An 18,068-nucleotide genomic window follows, 5' to 3' on the forward strand; every position below is an offset into this window, starting at 1 on the left:
AAGAAATGAATAAGACAGAATTCTCTACATGAAGATGGGAGGATAAAATCAGAGTCAAATAGCCTGAAGAAAAAAAGTAGAGATCAGCAAAGAAAATGTTGAAAGAAAAGCAGCCAGGCAGTCCAAAGCACTGATAGAAGCAAAAAAAAAAATGTGGAAAGCAGAAAGAGAAACTATGAGAGTAAGGGGATATCTACTTAAGATGCCATTCCCCAAAGAAAATACTGAAAAGCAAAAAGGAGCCAGCAGTTTCCATTTTAAGGGAGGGAGGGAGCACTGGGAAGAGGGAAGAAAATTCCCAGAAGAATCAAATGGAATTTTCTAGGACAGTTAAGGTGTTAGGTTTAGCAACTAAAAATCCTGTGAACAGAAATTAAAGGAGTGATCAGGAAACAAGGTCAATATCCTATTAGCCTGTCAATATCCAAGGACATGGAGATTTTAGAGATGAGATGGGACTGACTGATAAAGTTATGATCTGGAGGCACAAGACAGCAGAAAAATATGTTTATTCTATTTAAAATGAAAACACAATCCATTCAAAAAGCCTGAGATAAAAGGGCTAGAAGAGGCCTGAGCTTAATGCCAACTCTTCTATGTTATACTTAATGAACATCTAATTAAAGGAACCTGACCTCAGCACACAGGGCAAGTCTACACTTCCTAGACACCTCACATGTGTAGGATGGGCTGGCATGTATGGGACCAAGCACTCTGTCCACCAAAAACACTCAAGCCTCCAACAACCAAAGCATTTTCACATTAACAGCTACTGATGTACCAGAAAACGCAGATTACAGTAGTCATGTACAATGAAAGTCACATCTACTCCTTTCGGCACAATGGGGCTAAAGCTGTGATCTCATTGGGGAAGGGACCTTCTTAGGAGGAAACTCCTTCCAAAAATGCAGTTCATGACCTCTTCTGCACCTTAGAGTCTTCAAGAGCTTCCTGGGGGCTCTGAATGTTTAGGTGACTTGCCCAGGGTCACACATCCACTATTTGTTAGAGGCAAGACTTGAATACTGATCTTCCTGATACTGAGGCCAGCTCTCTATCCACTACACTATGTGTTTTAATAGCTGTTGTTGTTGTTCAGTTATTTCAGTCATATTAGATTCTTTGTGACTCCATTTGGGGTTTTCTTACTGGAGAGGTATGCCATTTCCTTCTTCAACTCATTTTACAGATGAGGAAACTAAGGCAGACAAGGTGAAGTGACTTGCCCAGGATCACACAGTTAGTAAGTATCTGAGGCCAGATTTGAACACATGAAGATGTGTCTTCCTGAATCCAAGTCTAGTGTTCTATCCACTGTAGTGCCACCTCGTTGCCCTGTTTTTATAACTGAGTATTTAATAACTAAATAACTGAGATTTATATATCACTTTTAGTTTTGAAATGAGAATATAACCTGATGTGATCCTCACAACAACTCCATGAGTTAACTGTTATAGCTACTATCATCCACATTATAGAAAAGAGAAAATGGAGGTTCAGTATGGTGGAATGATTTGCCCAGGGTGTTTGAAGAGGGATTTGTGCTCAAGTCTTCCTGACTTCAAGTTAAAGGTTTGGGGGCTTACTGGGGGCGGGGGAGGAGGGGTATAAGATGATCTAGGGTGAAAACATGGATAACCTGGATTGCTATAACTAAATATGATCTTCCTCCTTCCTTCAGGGAGGTGAATGCTTCAACTCTCATACAGACGGCTCCTAGTCCTCTTTGTGATGGTATCTGGAGCTTCCCAAACCTCTCCTGAATATAGACATTCATGTAGGCATGCTGATTTAGAAACATTAACTGATAGAAATCACTGAGTCCAATCCCCTTAAGTGTTACCAGAGAGATAACTGGATTTGGACTCAGAGGAAGGGGCTTCAAATCTGAATTCTGCTACTTACCACCTGAATAACCCCCATAGTGGGCTTCAGTTTTCTCACATGTAAACTGAGGGGAGCAGACTAGGTGATCTCTAAGATCCCTTCCAGACTCTAAGAAATGAGTGACTTGACTAACATCACACAGCAAGTTAGTGGCTGAGTGGTGACAAGAACCCAGGTTTCTTGAGTCCTAACTCTTACTCCATCACACTGACTCTCAATCTTTCCAAATTCTCAATGATTTCTAAATACCCATACCAGTATTAAAATTCTGCATTTTAAAATTTATTTATGTTTGTAACATTACTATAAAGACGTATACTAGAAAGAGCACTGGAGATGGACTCAGAGGGCTGAAGTAGTACAGTGGAGACCTCTGGTTTCATAATCAGAAGACTTGGGTTCAAATCCTCTCTCTGTCATTTACTACCTGTGTGACCTTGGGCAAGTTATTTTCCCTTCTAGAACCCAGTTTCCTAGTATGTAAAATGAGAGGAAAGGAACTGAATTAGATGACCTCTAAGATCTCTTCAGCCTCTAGAGCTACAATCCTAAAGTCTCATCCAACTCTAAATTTATAATCCTATGACCTGAGTTCAAATTCTCTGTTTCGTTCACTTACTACCTGTGTGAACTCAGACAAATCACTTCCCCCTTTCCAGAACTAAGGTTCATCCACTGTATAAATGACAAGGTTGGATTGGATGTTCTTATAGTCCCTGCTTAGCTCTAAAGCACAAGTTCCTATAATGTTTAAAAAACACACACTATATCTATATCTATATATACATATATATGTATATCCATCCCTTGTAACAAGAAAAGACAAGAAAAAAACATTCAGTATAGTGACTACATGTCACATGAATCCACATCATTTTGCACTTATCCTAACCTTGTCTATCTGCCATGAGGAAGGAAGTATGTTTTATTACCTTTTCTCCAAGACTATCACTGACTTTTCAATTCTTCAGAGATCAGTTTCTTTTCTATTTACAATGTTATAATTCTTTTCATTCTGTTTATTTCACTCTGTATCAATTCACACACATCTTCCCATATTTCTCTGAATCCTTCCTATTCCTCTTTTATTATGGCAATAATATTTCACCATATTCATATACCCTAGGTTTTTCAGCTATTTCCCAATCAATGAGCAACTACTTTTTTTCCCTAGTTCTTTGATACCACAAAGAGGGCTGCCATGACTATTGAGCTCAAGTGTACAGGCCAGTGGTGACAAACTCAAATACAAACAGGGCCACTAACCCATACATAAAGATCCCTCCAGGCTGCATATTGGCTTAGAAAACCACATATTAGCTACGGTTTATTGTATTTTTATTTTGTTAATTATTTTCCAATCTCATTTGAATCTCATCCAAGCCCCATTAGAGAGTGTTACAGGCTATATGCTTGATACCTGTGGTGTAGCCAATTTATTCATCTTTCCTGCATGATTACAGACTAACATGCAGAATGTAATGGATCCATTCACAATTCCTCCAACAATGTAATAGTGTATCTGTATTACCATAGCCCCTCCAACCTTTTAATTTGGGCAGCAAGGTGTCATTTTTTCCAGTTTTCAGGGTGTGAGGTAAATCTCCAGAGTTTTACACTTTTTTCATTGTTCTTACAATTAGTGGTCTGGATATATTTTTGAAGTTGTCATTTATAGTCTGTAAATTTTTCTTTTGAAATCTGTTCATACCCTTTACTTATCTATTGAAATGGCTATTGGTGTTACATGTTTGTGTCAATTCCCTATGTAACCTGGATATTATCTTATTTTTTATGGATTATTTGATATGAATATTTTCCCCACTCTGTTTATTTTCTATTTCTGTCTTCATTGATTTTATTTGTGCAAAAACTTAAATTTTCTACAACTGAAATTGTGTAGTTTCTATCATATGAACTCCTCTATCCCTTCTTTTATTAAGAATTCTCCCTCTAGTCATAGTTGTAAAAGATAATTTAATTCTTTTCTAAATTTTAAAAAATGATATAACTTTTAAAATTCAGGTCTCATATAAATTTTGAGCTCATTGTGGTATATGGTGTAAGATGTTGGTCTAATCCTAATTTCTGCCAAACCTGCTTTTTAGTTTTCCATCAAAAATGTAATACTTCTCCCATTAATTTGTTTTTGGGTATATCAAACACTTTACAATTACTTTAAATGCCTTTTTCTTGTTTATTTATCCAGCCTGTTCCACTAAATTGATTTTTCTGGTTTTTTAATCAGTACCAAATAATTTTGATGATTATTGCTTTTTAATAAAGTTTGGTAATTCTATTCTCCCTTAATTTATACTCTTTCTCATTATTTCTATTGATATTCTAGACCTTTTACTCCACATGTGAGGATCCCATGAAATAATGTATGCAAAGTACTTTGCAAGTTTTAAAGTGCCGTAGAAAAGTCAGCTATTATTATTCAGAGGAGAAATTGGCAGTTGTCTATAAGGGCTGCCTGAGTCATGGATGTCTAGGAAGCTGTACCCTGTGCATGCTTAATGGGAAATGGTGCATTCAGTTTAACAACTTCCTGAAAGCAAGAACTGTTTCCTTTGTGTCTTTGTATCCCCAGAACCAAGTACAGGACCTTGCACTTAGTAGGCGCTGAATAAAATGTGAATTGAACTGAATTCAATCTGGATCTGGAAGATTCTTTAATGAGAAAACTTTTATTAAGATTTAACAAGAAAAAAAAAGAAAACATCCATCCCTAAACTGTGGGATTGGGATGAGGAGATGGATTTTTTCTCTCTAGTCCACAGCTAAACTGCAAATCTTCTGAAGCGTCCCCATTGTTTTCCTGTATAAGCTGAGATCAAACTTTGAAAACTGCCCCCATTAAAATATAATTTGCACAAAATTGTGAGTTAGTGACAATAGCAGAAGTCTAAAGTGTATGATGATACTAATTATCATCTACATTTTAGTTATTCCATGTAAAACTCTTTTCTTCTGCCCTAGATTTCTACCAATTCTGAGACCAAATATTAAGTTAGTATCTCTGTGGTCTTATTAAGGTCAGTAAGAACCCAGTTTGTCATCCAACTGACAGAGTATCAGGGAAAGAAATCATAAGAACTGGGTCATAGCCCCAGATTTGCCACTACTAGATTGTGTGTGATTTTGGGAAAAATCACTTTTGATTCTCTGGTTTCAGTTACTACCCCCAAAAAGAATAAGGGGCTTAGACATAATGCATTGGCTGTCCCCTGTTCCTGAAATGCACTCTTTCCTCATTCCCATTTCTTAGGATTCCCTAGTTTCCTTCAAAACTTGAGTTTCAGCAGACTTCTGGGTAAGATGACAACATGAAAGGTCATAAGGCATAGGGGACCCCAACTCTCCCACATATAAAATAGAAATGACCTTAAAAAGGCACAAGATTTAATAATGATCAAGAAATACAAGAAACAACTTCAGAGGAAAGAATGGCATGGCCACAAGGACTACAAGAGTATCCAGAGAAATGAAACAGGAGCTTTTTAAAATGGAATTATGAATGAAACAAGATTTTTGGAGTAAGGAATAATTAGAAGGATAGTAAATAGTTTAGAAAAGAGGGTAGAAACAAGTAACAGGACTCAGTAACTCCACGAGGCAACAAGAATTGGTGGCAGGAAGTGAAGCTACTTTGTTGGTATAGGGAACTCCCCAGATGAGGAAACAAGAATAATTAGAACCAAATCAAAAGAAAATGTAAGCTATATACTATCAAAAACAACTGATCTGGATAACACATTGGGAGACAATTTAACATATTGAATTTCCTGAAAATCATGACTACATTTTTTTTCAAACCTCAATACCATGTTTTAACAAATCCTAACTGAAAATTACCCAGATTTACTAGAATCAGAGGGCAAAGTAAAACTAGAAAAAAAAATCCATCACTCTCCTCTTAAAAGAAACTCAAAATGAAAACCAGAAATGTCACAGCTAAAATCTAGAACTTCTGGGTCAATGTACTACAAAAACATTTAGAAAAAAAGTACTCAAGTACCAAGGGTCAATGAGACTAAACGGCAACTATTATCAATGAGAGAAAATCATGGAATGTACTATTCCAAAAAGCAAAAGACCAAAGACTTGAGACCAAGAATAACTTACTCGGAAATACTGAGTATAATCTTATAAGGAAGAAAACTGAACCTTTAATGAAAAAGAAAACTTTCAAGAATTCCTGATGAAAAAACCAGAGCTGAATAGAAATATTGAATTACAAACCCAGAAGTTAAAAGAAACCTAGAAAAGTAAAAGCATTTGTGAAACTGGAAGGGTTTAATTAATAATAAAGTACTTTTAGATAGGTAAAGAAGAGACAAATGACCCTTCATAATCCTACGATCTTCAAGGGTCACAGAGGGGATTAAATAAAACAAATGAAGAAATTGAGGTTAGTTTTGTTTTATCTTAAGAGATAAAAGAAAAAGAGGGGAAAAGGAATACACTAGGGAAAAAATGTGGAATAAGAAAATACTGTTTCTCATAACTGGGATGCATGGAAAGAAAAGTATACAAGCAAGGAGAAATGGCTGGAATGAATGGAAAACATATGAATTTCACTCCTACATGAACTGAGTCAAGAAGGATTGAAACACACACACACATATACACAAAAACACTCAAAGAATTAGGTATAGTAATCCACTAATCTCAGGAAAGAAACAGGCAGGCATAGGTAAAAGGGAGAGGGAGATTTGAAAGGGACAGTGAGAGTCAGAGAGGTAATAGTCATGGGCAAAATAAAGTTCAACTTCAGAGAGAGGATTATAAAGAAATAAATAAAGTATAAAACCAGTGTTCAGGGCCTGGGCAAAGGAAAGAAAGAAGGGGAAGTGGAAAGCATATAATTTCAATCACAGATCACTAATGTTGATCACATTCTTTCTTTTTCAACACTTTCTTCTTTGAGTGGTGAGCACAGAGAGGAAACATGGAACTGATTATATCTTTAGAAAAATTAAATATGATAAATCTCTGTCAATTTCTGAATGGACACAGGAAGATATATATATGTATATATATGTATATATATATACATATATATATATATTTCTCAGCTGTGCATGATGCCTTTACAAAACTGACAGTGTACTAGGGCATAATAAAAACTTCATAAACAAATGCAGAATGGAAGAAATATTAAACATATAATTTACTGATCACAATTCAATAAAAATCATGATCAATAAAAGGACTTTTTAGAAAGGATTCAAACCTCAAATGGAAACTAAATAACAATCCTATGGAACTGATAGGTCAAAAGAAGAATCAAATAATCATTAGATAATTTCATAAAGGAAAATGGCAGTGGGGATGCATCAAAAGTGGCTATTAGGTATACACATTTTTTTTTCACTATATACTTTCATCAACAAAAGAGAAAAAGAATAAATTAACTAATTGGCCTTGCAACTGGGGAAAAACACTAGAGAAGCCACAAATAATTTTTTTTTTAAATCAACTAAACACAAAATATAAATTTCAAAAATGAAAGAAAAGATGAGCAAAAAAAATTTAAAGCAAAAAAATCCATTATACTGATAAATAAAACTAGGAGCTGTTTTTTTTAAAAGATATAATAACAAACTGCCAGCTTATTTGATCTTTTTAAAAGTGAGAGAGAATAAAACCAAATTACCAGTATCAAAATTGAAAAGAAAAGAATTCAGAAAAAAATGATGAAGAAATAAAGAAAATTATTAGAAATTATTTTCCCAGTTATATGACAACAAAATTGATAAAGTAGAATAGATGAATATTTGAAATACATAAAATACACATATTCTCAGAAAATTTAAATAATACAATCTCAGAAAAAAATTTAAAAATCCGTAAATTATTTCTCAAAGGAAAAAAAATCCAGGACCAAATGGATTTCCAAATGAATTCTGTCAAACATTCAAAAACCATTAATTCCAATATTACACAAACTATTCACAAAAATAGAGAAATAAGAGATCCTACCAAATTCCTTCTGAGACAAATATGGTCTTGATACCTAAAAGAAGGAGAGACAAAACAGAAAAAGAAAACTATAGACAAATGTTCCTAATGAATATCAACACAAAATACAAAATAAAACATTAGCAAAGAGATTATATAGCAACATATTAAAAAGTTGGTAAACCAAAACCTGGATTTATACCAGGAATGCAGATTTGGTTCAATATTAGGCAAACAATAAGCATAATAAGCCATATTAGTAGCAAAACAAGAAAAATCATATGATTGTGTCAATAAATGTAGAAAAAAAAACTTTTGACAAAATACAATACCTCTTTCTGTGAAAAACATTAAGAATCATAGAAACAGGATGGAGTCTTTCTTAACATGATAAACAATATGTATTTAAAAGCAACCACTTGCCTTATATGTAGTGTAGAAACACTATGGCCTTTCCAATAAAATTAGGGATAAAGCAAAAATGTTTATCATCACAGCTATTATTTGATACAGTTTTCAAAATACTATTACTAACAAGATGAGAAAAAGAAATTGGGGGAATAAGCATAGACAAAACCAAAAACAATTATCCCCCTTTACATGATATGATAGTCTCCTTACAGAGCCCCAGAGATTCAATTTAAAAATAAGTGAAACAATTACTAAGTGAAACATTACTAACATAAACAAAGTAGGAGAACAGAAAACCGATACAAATCATTTGCCTTCTATATATTATCAATGAAACCTAACAGGAAGAGACAGAAATCAAGTCCATTAAAAATAACTACAGTTGTGTGTAAAATCTGGGTGAATCCTGCTTACCAAGGCACCCATAAAAATGAATATGATTTCAAAACACTCTTTATATAAATAAAGACAGACCTAAATAATAGGGTAATTGTTCATAGTTGAGCTATGTTAAGAATGATAAAAATGAAACCTACCTAAATTAATTTATTTATTCCTTGCTATGCCAAATATCCAAAATGTTATTTTGTGAAGCTAAAAATAAAATAACAAAATTCCTCTGGAGGAATAAAAGTTCAAGAATCTCGAGGGAAACAATGCAAAAAAAAAAAAGTGAGACAGAAGGGAGCCTGGAAGTACAAAGCATCAAACTACTTTACAAGCAGTACTTATCAAAACTATTTGATACAAGTTAAAAAACAGAAGAAGTGTTTAGTGGGATGTATTAGAAACATAAAATGCAAAAGCAAAGGAAAATGATAGCACAGAGTTCAATATACCCAAAGTCCCCAATAACTACTGGGGTAAGGACTAACTATTGGACAAAAACTATTAGGAAAACTGGAAAGAAGTCTGGCAGAAATTAGCCTTAGACCAACATCTCATACTATATGCCACAATAAGCTCCAAATGGATAAATGATCTAGACATAAAAGGTCATATAAACAAATGAGAAGAATGGAGAAGGAGGTACCTTTTATAATTATGGAGAGGGAAAGAGTTCTTGACCAAACAAGTGTTAAAGAGTGTAACAGGAGACAATATGAACAATTTTTATTACATAAAATTGAAAGGCTTCTGTCCAAAAAACCCCCCAAAACCAATGTAACTAAAATTAGAAGGGGAATGGTAACTGGGGAGGGGGGTAGAATCTCTACAGTAAGTTTCACTGATAAAACATTACATACAAACCATATAGATACTTCATTTTGAAATATAAGAAGAAAAGGCATATATGAACTGGCATTTCTCCTGCCTCAGACACTTTCTAGCAGTATCATTAAAACTGTCTCAGTTTCCTCACTTGTAAGATTAAAATATATTAATAGCACCTACCTCCAGGGCTACTGTGAGGATCAAATGAGAAAATACATGCATGTAAAGTTCTTCATATACTTTAAAATGTTATGTAAATGCAAACTTGTTAAAAGAAGAAAAGCGAGTTAACAGTAAGCATATGAAAAAAATGTTCTAAGTAACTAAAAATGAAAGAAGTAAAAATTAAAACTACTCTGAGGTTCCACCTTACACTGATCAGATAGGCAAAGATATGAATAAAGGAAAATGGCAGTTATTAGAGAGAATGTGGGAAGAAAGGGATACTAATTGATGGAGCCATGAATTGATCCAACCATTCTGGAAAGCAATTTGTACTTACACTAAAAAAAAAGTGCATATCTCAAAGAGATAAAAGAAAGAGGGAAATGACCAAGAGACACAAAAATTACTTATGGCAACACATTTTGTTGTAGCAAATAACTGGAAATTAAGGGAGTGTCCATCAATTGGCAAATGGGTGAACAAATTATGCTACATGGATATAATAGAATATTATTATTTCCTTGTAAGAAATCACAAAAGAGACAGATACATTGAAACCTGGGAAGACTAGAATGAACTGATGCAGTGAAGTGAGCAGAACCAAGAAATTATATAATTGATAAAACATTATGAAGAAAAACACCTTTGAAAGATTTAGAACTTGAATCAATGTAATGAACAGATCTAATTCCAAAGGTGTGAGGACTAAGCATGAGATGGTAGATTGAGAGCAGGGTGGGACATTCAGGGTCAATTAGTCCATCCTCTTCATTTAAAAGATGAGGCTCCTGGGATCTAGAGAAGTTATGATTTATTCCTCTTGACAGAAAGATGGTGCAAAGTCAGATACATTTTGGACATGGAAATATGTAGATTTTCTTTGCTTGATTTTGCTAATTTATTACAAGGAAGGTTGTTTGGCTTTGTTTTGGGAGGCAGTGGGGCAGAGACTAGTGAGAACAATGCAAAAAAAAGAAGAAAGAAAAGAGCTTCAATGAAGCATTTAGTGAAAATATACACAGATCAGAAGGTTGAAAGAACAACACAGACAAGCAAGATAGTTTTGGGACTAACATGCTGAATTGAGTATTTATGGTTTCATAAGTAATACTGTTTTCCTGTTCTTAGCATATGGAAATCTTTTTTTTTCTTTATAGTGTTCATCAAGGTCAATAAAATAATAAAAAGAATAATAAAATATTTAAATAATAAATAATAAAATAATAAAAATTAAGAATTTATAAATAATAATAAATTTATTAAAAATATAATAAATAATAAAAATAAGAATAAAATAAGAATAATAAAAAATTTCAAAAATTTTATAACCTCAGTTTAAGGGCTACCTTCCTCTATATGAAGTCTTTTCTGATCCCCTACAGCTGCTGTTGACTCCTCCCCTTCACCCTCAGCCCTCAATCCCCTTGTATTTATTTTTTTGTGTGTATATATACATATATACATGCATACATACATGTGTGTGTATGTGTATGTGTGTGTGTATACACATACACACACACACACACACACACACACACACACACACACACACACACGGTCTTTCCTGATAGGGGAGCAGCTCCTAGAAACTAACTTCTGTCATTTTATCTCCCATGCCCATCTCAGTGCCTGAAACACAGAAAGTTCTTAATAAATGCTTACTAATTCACTGATTTATATAAGTTGCAACATTTTATAATTCAAGATAGTTTCTGCAACCTTACTAATCTCAAGGCAGTCACAGGTATTGTGGGAGATACAAAGAAGTTTAAGACATGCTTCCTACCCTCAGGAAGCTTACAGTCTCGTTGGGAAGACCAAGACAGGAGAAGATAAAAATTGCAAGGTAGCACATGATCAGTGAATGGTATCTTCATGGATGTGAGAATTGAATTTCATTTTCCCAAAGGTGACAGATCTTCATCCTTTAAGAATCAATGTCACTTTTGGACACAAAGTTTAGTTGTTGCCATCTGGTCCGGCTCACATCTGACTAATAATAATACTTGACATTTACATAGACATACATTGACATTTAAGGTTTGTAAAACACTTTACATCTGTCATCATAATTGAGCCTCAGAACGACCCGTGAGGTATGTGCTAATATTAGCCCATTTTACAAATTTGGAAACTGGGGTTCGGTGTTTAAGTGATTTGATCAGAATTCCATAGCTAGTTTTAAGGTGGTTTCTGAGCCCAGGTCTTACAGACTCCAAGTCTGTTACTTATTCTATTATACCTTTGTACCTGAAAAGGAATCTCTTCTACAAACATGCTGCACCTTGAACACACCCTGTGATTGAGCCCTCACGACCGCATCATGTAGCACGTTATTGGACTGAATATTAAAACCTGGAGAGTGATAGTAGTCATATGTCCCATACATATTGGTCACACAAAAAGCAAACTTGTCAATCACAGACATATGACCATCTCTGGATAATTTTAAAAAATGGAATTTCAATGCTACCAGTTTAACAAACCTGATCCCTGATAGGAATTCAATAGTAGTTTGTTTAAAAGAAAACATTACTTATCGAGGGGTCATAATGTCAGAAATGAAAGGGATCCTAGATCTAGCTCCTATGTTCTCCTTTGACAGATGAAGAAACTGAGTCCCAAAGAAGGGCAGCGATTTGTCCAAGGTCACAGCCTGGTACATAATAGACACTTAATGGATGTTTGTCGACTGACGAATTAGTAGCAGTATTGGTAGCAGAGACAGGTCAGTCAGAGGAAAGAATATGTGCTGCTTGCTACTTGGCATTTGAACAAAATGACCAAAGGTAAAAGGTCAAGTGAAATTGTACATTTCCTACTTTGGGGCTTTACTCTAGCCACAGTGACCATTCTCGTGAACTCGGAGTAGGAGAGTGCAAAGGTCTAGGATGAGTAAGAGTAAAGAAGCCCCTAGGGAGAGACTATATGGCTGATGTAAGAGCATCTGCTGGGACTGTACTAAAACCTATCCAGTTATTAGCACCATCAGTTAATGAGATGGCTAAAAGGGTTCTAGAGGCCAAATAAAGGGCACTGCTTCAAGGTGGTGAAAGCAAGCAGAAATTGTATCAATGATCAATAAAAACCAGACTTGTCCAGAGACAAAAGAAAGTCTTTTTTTTTAAAGCAGAGTCCTAAAGAAATTAGAAGCCTTGAGTAAATGCAGTGGAGTTTGGTATGATAGATGACAGATACAAAAGGGAGTTTTTAAAAATTAATTTTCAACTCTTCCTTCCCCCCTTCCCCTGTCTCTCAGTGAAAAATAGCTCAAAAAGGCTTTCTGCTCAAGGGAGGATTTGCTGTCTCCTGGGCTCCATATTCATCCCATTGCTCTGCAATTCAAAAATGTTGCTGTTTTCACTAAGAACCTAGGTTCTGGATTCACATGAGCAGAAACTAGGGAGATAAAAGAAAAGCTGGAGGAGGGGAGGGAGGATGAAGTTAGAATGGAATGGTTTCCAATAGACTTGCCTTGGATGGCCCCTCACTGCAGAACTAGGGTCAGTGGATGGAAGTTACAGGGAAGGATATTTCAGCTCAGTATAAAGAAGAACTTTTTGCTGCCCTGTCAAGAAATGAGTTGCCCCATTAGGTGGTGAATTCCCCATCACTGGAGGTATTCCAGTAAGGCTGGGTGTCTGGAGTGCTGAAGTGGCATTTCTTGCACTGTCTCAGCAGATTAATTGCTATTTAAGCCCCCTTAAAGGAAAAGAGTACTAGGGAAGATCAATTTTGTTTCTTTATCCTTCTGTACTATGGATCTAGTCCTAGACGAGGCCATAAGATAGCCTACAAGAGAAGTATAAGATTCTGCTTTCAAGGAGATTACACTCCAGTTGAGATATGCCACCTACTTCAAAGTGATGGAGAAAGCATTTGAAGTTCAAAAACCTGAGTTCCTATCTCAGCTTTGCCATTTACTACCCACGTGACCTTGGGCAAGTCATCTCTCTGGGCCTCAGTTTCCTCCTAATAACCTCTGAGGTCTCTTTCAACTCACAATCTATGATCAATGAAACTTGGTCTCCTGTTGACACCCTATTTTCATTCACAGGAGTGGTTAGAATTTGCTGGGAAATCATGATGAACCTGTTTGTGCAAACTGAGGGCAGGATGGTGCAGTGATTAAAAGACTGACCTTGGGGTCAGGAATACCTGGGTTCAAGTTCTGCCCTGAGCATTCTAATCTGTGGAATCCTGGCATATCACTTAACCTCAGGCAACACTCTTAAACTGCACCTCAAACAACTCTCTGAGACTATAAATTACAAAGATGTTGCTCGTTTGTGTCTGTGGAGGGGTTTCTATACTGGATATCATAAAATACAGTCAAAGATTTTTTTTAACTGAAAGTCTTACAAGTCAAAAGTCATCTAGTCCAAAGTGCCTCATTCTACAAATGAGGAAACAGAAACTCAGAGTTCAAGGAGGTCACACAGGTAAGTGGCAGAGTCAGGACTTGCATCTAGGTCTTTGGACTCCATGTCCGGTCCTCTTTCCCAATGAGCTGTCATAATCCGACTGGGGAAACTAGAACTACAAACATACAAAAACCAGAGGATTTTCTGTTTCTCCTGTCAAAGATGAGACTGCATTGTAGTTTAGAATTCTAGGTGGGAGAAGCACATAGTGGCTGAAATCAATTTTAGGGAAGGACTGTTTACATAGACCTTATTTATTTGCTGATCAAGATTGATACTTACATTAGAACACTGAGCTAAAAGCCAGGAGGTCTGCCATGTACATTGTAGTAAGTCAAATAAAAATACCGTGACAGAATGAAAGGGCTTCCATTTCTAACCTCTATAGAAAATGTGGAAGCGAGACCAAAGTCATGAAAATAATAATTTAATGGGCCATTCTGTTAGCAGGTAAATTGGGGGCCATTTGTGATACTGCCCTTTTTTTCCTCATTAAACTAGAACTGTACAGTATCAGCTAAAGATAGCACAGTCAGAAGTGTCCTATTGCACTGGCTAGCCAACTGCACACTGAGTGTGCAAGAGGTGAGACAAGGCTACTCGCAAAAAGCGCTGATGCCAGAAAGATGCCATCCTGCAATTTGAGAGCTGGCTGGCAGCAAGAAGGCAGAATTAGCAAGGAAAATGGGAGGAAAGGCATGAAGCCAGAAAAGGATGGAAACACTCCATGGGAAGCCCAGGGCAAAGCACACAGAGCAATGGAAAGGGCTGGGTTTGCATCCAGGGTTCAAGTCCTGACCTTGTCACTTGCTAGGTTGATGACCTTGGGAAGGGTACTTAAATACTCAGAGCCTCAGTTTCCTCATCATCTCCCTTCTAGCTCGAAGTCCTAGATTCCTGCTTGCTATGAGACACCAAGACTTGGGTACTAATAGGAACTCTACCACCTTCCTTGGACAAATCACTTTTGTCACCTGTAATAACAGTAAGCTTTTTACTTAGGACATAACTTCTCAACCTCATTTTTTTTTCAATTTTGTTAATAATTCTTAGGATTGAAAATCACAGTTATCGTGAGATGAATGCTAAGGGCAGCTAGATGGCTCAGTGAATAGATTTCTGGGCCTGAAGTCAGGAATACTCATCTTCCTAAATTCAAATCTGGCCTCAGAAACTTGACTAACTTCGTGATCCTTGGCAAGTCACTTAACCCAGTTTGCCTCAGTTTCCTCATCTGTAAAATGAGCTGGAGAAGGAAATGGCAAACCACTCTAGTATCTTTGCCAAGAAAACCCCAAACAGAGTCACGAAGAGTGGGACACATATGAAAAATGACTGAACAATATGAAGTGAGGCCTAGGAACATTCAAAATTCAAAAAGCATTTATTAAGCACCTACTTATATATGCTATTTGTTAAGCACCTACTATGAGACAACACACGTAAAGCGCTTTGGGCATTTTAAAACCTAGCTCAGTGCTGGCTATTATTACTATTATTATTATACCACAGCACAGTAGAAGAATGCTGGGCTTGGAATCAGGAGGACCCGTATTCAGATCCTGCTTTTGATACGTATTAGCTGCTTGATTCTGGGTAAGAGACAACCTCTACGGGTCTCATTTTTCTATTCTACAAAATGAGGATAATAATAATACTTACAATAAAACCCTGGCAGGGTTTTTATAAGGACCAAATGAGCTAAAATATATAAAGTGGTCTGTAAATATTAAAGTTATACAAATGTGAACAGCCATTTTTATTATTGGTGAAAGAAAGCAATGGAGAAAGGGCTGTACCTCAGGGTTCTTTCCCCCCCGGGTGTATTCCTGGGCCATAGGCCAAAGAACAGTTGAAACAGAAATGGGGGATGGGAGGCTGTGACATAGAGAGTCAGGTGCAGAGCTATGGATGGAGACTATTTGCAAGCCAAGGTACCCTAGACTCAACCATATAGGTTGACAAAGAGAAACAGGTGGTAAAGCCCAGAAAACCTGGTGTGATAGAGAATCCAAAATCCAATCCAATCCAATCCAAAGTGTGCTTCTGTTGGGGTTGGGGATCCATTATGTGACTCGTTTATAGCACAGCTCTATCTCTAAAGAAGCTTGTTCCGCCCAATGTAAAAAGAAGCTTCCATTCCTTAAGCATACACTGACTATCCAGCAGGGCAAGGCTGCCTGAGGAACATGCTGGGCAGCAATTAAATTCAACAAACATTTATTAAGCATATGCTGTGTACAGAGCATCAGGCTAAGCCTGATAGAGTTACAAAGAGAAATGAGACGCAGTCCCTTGCCTTTCATGGAGTTCACAGGTTAGTAGGGGATGGGAACTATAGACAAAGAATTATAGCATAGATATAATAGGACATGGTAAGCACATAAAAGAAGGAATAAATATAACTTGCTAATGTCTACATCTGTAAAATGGGGAGACTAGATTAACCTAGGAGTTAGGTCATAGGATTATAGATCTAGAGCTATAAAGAACCTAAGAGGACATCTAGTCCACTGCTTCCACACACATACACGTTTTACATATGAGGAAACTGAGGCCCAAGGAGGTAAGTGAATTACTCAGAATCACACAGGCAGTAAGAATCTGAGGACATGCTTCCTCCTATATAAGGCAGCAATAACTGGCTCCATTTTACAGATGAGCTAACTGAGGGTCAAAGAGGGGAGAGAACTTGCCCTAAGCTACACAGCTTGAAGGTTTTGGAGCCAAGACTCAAATCCTAACTTTTAAAACCAGTGCCCTGTTCACTACAATAATTCTTTCAGCAATTAAATTTGACCCTGTATTGTCCACAAAAATGAACACACTGATAAAAACCACCTCAATTTCCTCATCTATAAAATGTTCTTTGTTTTATGTGAGGTTTTTCTCTTCTTTTCATACATATTCTTGTGTGTTAGGCGAAGTGAGAGGGCTTACAAGTCAGGAAAATGCACTGTGACTTCTTTCTGAGGAGCCTGGTTGACATTACGGCAAACCAGATCAGGAAAGCCCTTGTAAGGACACAAATTATCAGGAGAATCTAAGGGAATCTCACCATTTGCTGGCAGCTGTTTTGATATGCCTCTGTGCATATGGATATAGACATATACAGTGTGAAGGAAGGCGCAGGTCAAGATTCCCCAAGGTAGATACAAAAAGTAAAAGCACACTGGATTTGGAGATATAGGATCTGGGTTCAAATCTTAGCTTGGCTACTTCTTACTTAAGAGACCTTAGGTAAGTCTCTTCCATTCTCTGGGTCTCAGTTTCCTAATCTATAAAATGAAGGGGTTTGGAGTAGATGAACTCTAAGTTTTCTTGCAGCTCTGTATCAAGGATCCCATGATCCTAATTCTAAGGCAAAGCCTCAGCCTTCTTGGACCCAGAAGGATATTTAAAAAGGCATGCCATTAGAGTAGCTGATTGATATTATTGCTATTAATTATTTATTTTGACAAATTCTAAGGGGAGGTGTTTCCTCTTTGTAAAGGGTTCTGGCCTTGGCACTGGATAGTTCCTTTTTGAATTAGTTGAAGCAAGGAGGCTTGGGAACTATATTTTTGGTGAATCTCTAAATCCTATGATTAACCCACAGCCACAAATTTCCTGCTTGAACATCTCAGTTAAGGGAACTTCCTGTGATTAAAAATTAATAATGATCTTGCAAGCAAGAGCTATATTTAACCCATTTACTTATTAGGAAGTATATCATTTCTATGTCTCTATTGAGCGATAGAGGACCAATTATCCAAGCATAGGAGAAAATATCATTCTCATTTACTAGAAAAGGAAACTGAGGCCTAGCAAGCTGAAGTGACAAAGGAGCAATGAGAAAAAAGAGCTGGAATTTGGATCTGGGCATTCTGGTTTCAAATCAGTCCAGTTTTCTTGTCACTGCTCTACAACTAACTCAAAGTCCAAGATATTTTAGGTTAGCCACAGATTCTATTGTGCTGAGAGACTGGTTATCGAAAGAATAATAAGCTCCTTGAGGAG

The 18,068-nt window shown here is 36.4% G+C and overlaps 1 protein-coding gene across 11 annotated transcripts in view; it reads right to left on the reverse strand.

Annotated features, from left to right (window-relative positions):
* The window catches only part of MBNL3 (muscleblind like splicing regulator 3), a 165,546-nt gene that overhangs the window by 113,897 nt on the left and 33,581 nt on the right, over positions 1 to 18,068 (reverse strand). For 3 of the 11 annotated variants that reach the window (XM_072625994.1, XM_072626002.1, XM_072625993.1), the window contains exon 2: positions 7,876 to 7,909. The exons of the other annotated variants lie outside the window; for them this stretch is intronic. The gene's annotated coding sequence lies outside the window, so the exon portion shown is untranslated. The remainder of the gene's footprint in view (positions 1 to 7,875; positions 7,910 to 18,068) is intronic. 11 annotated transcript variants of the gene reach the window in all.

The sequence above is a fragment of the Notamacropus eugenii genome, chromosome X (assembly GCF_028372415.1).
Source record: "Notamacropus eugenii isolate mMacEug1 chromosome X, mMacEug1.pri_v2, whole genome shotgun sequence".
Taxonomy (NCBI): Eukaryota; Metazoa; Chordata; class Mammalia; order Diprotodontia; family Macropodidae; genus Notamacropus; species Notamacropus eugenii.